Here is a 6,000-nt window from a genome sequence, read left to right on the forward strand (position 1 = left end):
ATATATACACTACTTGGGAAAAAAGTCAACAGACACCACAGTGCAAGGAATAAACAGGCATGGCAATCACCTTAATAAGATGTAGGATGACCTCCTTTTGCTGCAATGACTGCAGCAAAACGAGGTCATCTTATGTGTGTTCTAGTTGATGCCTGGAATCTGCATTCAACATGTCGGCTGACAAATGGCGGTTCTTACACCTTATCCTTTATAGCACAGTACAGACACATTCAGGGAGTGTGGTGGGTCATCCACAAACCATGCAGTTAGAGCAGTAGCCTTATGACACATGCATATTCTTGCTAAAAGAGACAATGGTCAGTTCCATAGAAACACAACAAAATAGGAAGCATTGCAGTGTCCAAAATGTTCAGATACCTCTCGGAATTCAGTGTTCGTTTGTAGCACCACAAAAAGAGGTCCAAGGACAAACCAGACCATACCATCACACTGCCACCTCCGAATTTTATAGTTATTTCATATTTTCTCAATTTCATAATTATGTTATGGAGCAACGAATCACGTTGCACACCCATCCATCCATCTACTCAGTAGAGGGTGTAGCATAATTGTTGCTCCATAACACAACTTTCCAAGCTTCCCATTGTACATGCTCTTTGTACCACTGAAGACGATGTTGCATGTTGGTTTGGGTAATGTGGGGCTTGCATATTGTGATCCTACTATGGAAACCCATGTTGTGAGCCTCAGTTCTGAATGTTCTTATGCAGATGTGTATTCTAGTTGATGCCCAGAACTCCGCATTCAACGTGTTGGCTGACGAATGGCGGTTCTTACATATTATCCTTCATAGCACAGTACAGACATTCAGAGTGTGGTGGGTCATCCACTGTGAGCAGCACTTGCAGCTGACTCCCTGCACTTCCATCTCAGTATGGCACTACTGATTGTCAACCTGGTAAAGCCCAATTTGCTGAATAGATAGGCCTGCAACATGGCTTCCTATCACAACACCACTTTCAAACTTTGCAGTTCACTTCTTGCAGCCATTTCAGCCAGACACAGCCACACAGACTTGGGAGCATTATATTCCTCCAATTTATACTGGCTACAAACATGACTCATTACATGGCATGATGCACCTTGCCCATGGTGACTTCTTTCCAAGCAGTATTAGTATATTCTTTCCAAACATATTAGTGCCATGAATGGGCCAAAGATCTGAAAGTTAAGTCCAACCTCCTGGCATCATTCTCCCTCAACTATATTATACAGAAAATGAAGGAAAATCACCTCCAACTATACCACAAAAGCTCACTGTATGTCTCCATTGATCTTTGGCAGAAGAATGTTCTGCCAAAAGCTTCAAGAGCCTTCCAGATTCCAGAATTAGCAGCACCATTCCTTACATCATCTGTAATATAAGTTGTCATACTCATCTGGCATAAACCCATGCTAGTCTCTCAAACAAGATTTCTGCATTATATAATTCAAAAATAAAAACGCCATGGTACTAATGTATTACAAGTTATAACCTTTCAAGGGTCTTAAGCATAGAGGAAAACTTTCTGCTAATCGCAAAAAAAAGAGGGGGGGTGGAATAATTATCTCCAATTGCCTTTACCTATGTTGTCTCTAAGATAATGGAGAAGGCCATCAACAGTAACTTTTGCACCATATGGAGGCCCATTGATTCATTAGTTGATTAATATGGATTCTGCCATTCTTACTTCCCAGCAATCTTTTAGTCAACATTGCCTACTGTTAAAAGCCTCCATGGCTCAGTTACTTTTGACAGAGCTCTCAGGTGAAAGACCTAGGTTTGAATCCAGTCTATGATGCGAAGACCCTTTATCAGGGCTTTTCAATCAAAGGTGAGCTAGCCAGTTTCATATGGATCTAGTTGATAAGCTTAGGTTTTGGATGTTATTCATAAGTTATTTTAATTTTAATGGTATTACAACACCAAACAAAACTGAATTATAAAAGGCCTGGCTTATATTTCAAAGGATTTCAAACCAGCATCTTCAGAGCAAAATAACATGTTACAGTTTACACATAACAATGACCAAGTGAAATAATTGAAATTGTAACAGACAAAATATCTGAAGTCCTAATTTAGTCCCAATGTTGAATAAAATAAGTATCACAGATGATTAGTAGTTGATCTTATAATGAGTCATCCAAATTTTTCACAGATTAATGCAGCCATATAGGTTTAGGTTGGGGGAATGTTTCATTGCCAACACTAAAAATAGTCTTTCTGACCTGTAACAACTTCTATATAACACATAGTGCCCCAACTATCCATAACCAAGATTTTCTACCTCTAGAGATGCAAGTCAATCAAGGAAACAATGTTTGTGCCATGAAACATCACTATGAAGAACTGAAGAGGCTATGGATTCACATCCATAGCCTCTTCAGCTGCCAAACAACTTGGAATCCATTTCTGGTCAAGATGGTAGTACTTGTAACCTGTACAATTGCTAATTGTACAGGTTACAAGTACCATCTAAACTCTAAAGGTTAAACTCTGCCCAATTTAGCAACCAGAAATCTCCCTAAAAATTCATGTTATCCAGAAAAAGTCAATCCGGTTAACAGAAACCTCTCTCTCTCTGACTCATTTCAATCACTTTCTCATAGGTATTCTGTTTCTGACTCACACCTTGTTTTCTACGGTATTTTTATAGATGATGGCAGTGAAATAATGATAAATAGCTATCATTATTTCATACCTTCCTGTAAAACCACATGCAGTTGGTTGATAGCCCAACTGCATGTGGTTTTACAGGAACCTCCTCTTTCAATCCATCTACCTCTATTTTTTGAAACAAAAAACAGAGGTAGATGGATTGAAAATTATGATTTATATTTTGAAATTATAAGTTTCAAAATAAGATTTTTGAAACTTATGCCCACAAACAATCCTGAGCAGATTCTGATAACGTTTAAGAAACATTATCAGGATCTGCTTTTTTGCAATCTCTTGTATGTGAGGCAGTGGCGTAGCTAGGGGGGGGGGGGGGGGGGCAGTCCTCCCCAGGCAGCACTTTGAACCTTTTTGAACTTTTGCCGTTAATTCTAAAATACAGTCTCCAAAACTCAATTCCAAATATTGTAAGTGTTGCTAGTTGTGAGAGGAGTTTTTCTAAATGAAATTTGATTAAGAATTATCTACATTACTATGAAATAGACTTTGCCAATGTCATCGACGATTTTGCTGACAGAAAAGCAAGAAAAATAACATTTTAGAATGTTGAAATTAAAGTTTTTCTTCAAAAATAAACATAGTGTTTTAATTTATTTCCCTATACGTCATTTTGACTTTTTATAGTATTTTTGGTGTGTATTGAGAGGGGCAGCAAACTCAGGAACTGCCCCGGGCGGCAACAGCTCTAGCTATGCCACTGATGTGAGGATGATGCACACAGATTTATAACCTGTTTGAGGGTGAAAGGAAACAAAACAAATAGTGAAGCATCATAGTAATAATCCTTGTATTAGATTAAGAAGAAAGAGGACACACATATCCAATGTTCTCATGAGTATTAAGTCATAGAAATAAGTTTTAGTAGTAATGCCAGCCTGGTTGGCTAAGTGGTTAGTGTATCTGCTCTCCAGCCAAAAGGCTGTGGGTTCAAATCCCACCATAGGCATAGATGTTTATGATTGTCTGTGAAAATACTAGTGATGATGGTGGGCAGTAGATGGAGTTTGTGTGGATGATGATGGTAGTTGCGGTTTGTTGTGGTCAATGGACTGAATGGTGGAGATGGAGGAGTTGTAGAGTGGGTGCCCTCCCTCGATGATTTTTTGGACTCCCTGGAGGAGTCATATAATAATAATATCTGAGTGTGTTGTATTACATCTGTAATGCAACACACTCAGGACTAACATGAGTTTCTTCCAGAGAACATTTAATTATCAATAAAACTCATATTTAGACTTAGGCACCGGTTTACACTCATGCTAAAATGTAATGGAAGAAATACAGCACAAAGAGCTGTATTCATTCCATTAAGTTTTAATATGAATATCAATAAAACTGTTTTATATAGTACAAACATAGGCATCTGTTTTATTTTTTATTGATTTTTTTTCAAATATAAATGCAAATATCCATATGTTAAAAAAAATGCTGATTTTTATTTTATGATAATCTCATCTTGAAAGATTGTAAACTTATACATTAGAACTATGGGTAGGCTAAAAGCTAGATAAACCAGGAAACCTGTTCTGGAGAACAAACAGTACTTTTTCATACCACTTCACATCTCCAAATAAGCAAACTAGTGGTCAGTGAAAATCATTTCAGTGAAAAACCTAAAGACATTCACAAACATCCATGGCATGCTGGGATGTACACACCCACAGCCTGTGGAATAGATAGCAGACTCAGCCAACAAGGCTGAAAATTGGGAAAAAAATGCATAATAGTATTAGTTAATATTTCTATAACTGGATAATGTAGTAAGCATGTTGCTTTAAATACTTTCTTAAGGTGCTTTGGGAACCCTTTACTGAACCTCATTTTTGTATATATATTTGCATTTCCACACTGAATTATGACATTACACCAGGAAGATAGCAGCAACAGAAACTCATACAGCAAAGAACTGTGAAACATGGCTGAATTTAACAAATAGCAATAAAATGTGCATTGCATTAATAAATTTCTAATCAAAAAAAAAAATTCAAAACCACTACTGATTGTAGCTAAATGCAGGATCTTGAAATTTAGGATTTGCTGATGGAAGTTTACATACTCCAATGGTGAAACTATACTACAGGAAATGGAAGCAGCAAGCACTCTTAGGTAATGGTAGAAATTTGAAGTTTAGGAGAAATACTACAGAGATAGTGATGTTAATTCAGTGGATTGCTGCAATACTAAGAACAGTAGTTTCATTGTATAAAGCCCTGATGAACTACAGCTAGATAAGTGCTCCGATTCACCAGAATTTCAAAGGAATTAAATAACATTGGAGAAGGGGGACAGATAACAAAAATTATATGAAGACTGTAGAATACTGATCAAGAGATTACACCAAGGGCAAACAAACTAGTTTGGTGGATAGAAGACAAAGGAGTAACATTACTAAAACATTTAAACTGGCAATAAGTTGAAAGTTTATTGAAAGTTAATAAGTGTTTACATGATTGACACTAAGGAGAATTTTCTTATGGTAGAACGAGGGGGGGCCATCCCTGGGGGTTGCGAAAGAAAGTTGTCGCTTTATTTGCATGAAGGGTGGTGGGATCAAGAAATGCATTACCTGGTAGGGTGGTGAAAGTGCAAGAAGTAAACAAGTTCAAGGAATGGTATGATAGATTTTGTATTGTTTAACATGAGCCACTCACAATGAGTTTTGTGACTCCGTGGAGGTCCTGTATAAGTCTGGCCGTCATGGAGGTACCAGCTTGTATTTCATTTGTAAATAAACAGTAAAGAAAGAATACCTCATAAAAAAGTAAATAAATAAAAATTACTCTTGATTTATATTGATGGTGCATATTAAATGAGGCAGCACTTTTTGGTACAAACAAGTCGATTAGAAAGAAGTTATGCTTGTTAAAACATACTCGGTATGCACGGAATAATTATAAACGCCCACATGTACGATGCAGACTACTGACAATTCACTACAACTTCAATGTTTGAAAAATTAATAGGAATAATAATTAAACATTAAAGTCACAACCAGGTTCGATTACCCGAACCGACACAACACATTGTTTACATCCATCTGGTATACTGTCAGCAATGATTAAATAAAGCGCCAACTGCCTCGCTAGGTATTTCTTAGGTAAAGCGCCCTCTCTCAACACTATTCTATAACATTATATATTAAATTGTACATATTTGGTACTACCTAGGATGTATGATCACATACAAAAATGAAAAAGATATAAACGTAAAATTTGCAAAATATTTAAAAATAATAGGTGTAATTAACTCAATATTTAAACCAAACCTAGTTCATAAACAAACCAGACTAAAAGTATACAATACATTAGCCCTACCAGTCTTAA

General features: G+C 36.7%; 1 protein-coding gene across 1 annotated transcript in view; it reads right to left on the reverse strand.

Annotated features, from left to right (window-relative positions):
- The window catches only part of LOC150097301 (uncharacterized), a 178,898-nt gene extending 173,198 nt beyond the window's left edge, over window positions 1–5,700 (reverse strand). Inside the window, exon 1 of the mRNA XM_090407640.1 lies at window positions 5,458–5,700. The gene's annotated coding sequence lies outside the window, so the exon portion shown is untranslated. The remainder of the gene's footprint in view (window positions 1–5,457) is intronic.
- Between the last annotated feature and the right edge of the window lie 300 nt (window positions 5,701–6,000).

The sequence above is a fragment of the Typopeltis vanoorti genome, chromosome 17 (assembly GCF_054136105.1).
Source record: "Typopeltis vanoorti isolate ZY-2024b chromosome 17, IOZ_Tvanoo_1.0, whole genome shotgun sequence".
In the NCBI taxonomy this organism is placed as follows: domain Eukaryota; kingdom Metazoa; phylum Arthropoda; class Arachnida; order Uropygi; family Thelyphonidae; genus Typopeltis; species Typopeltis vanoorti.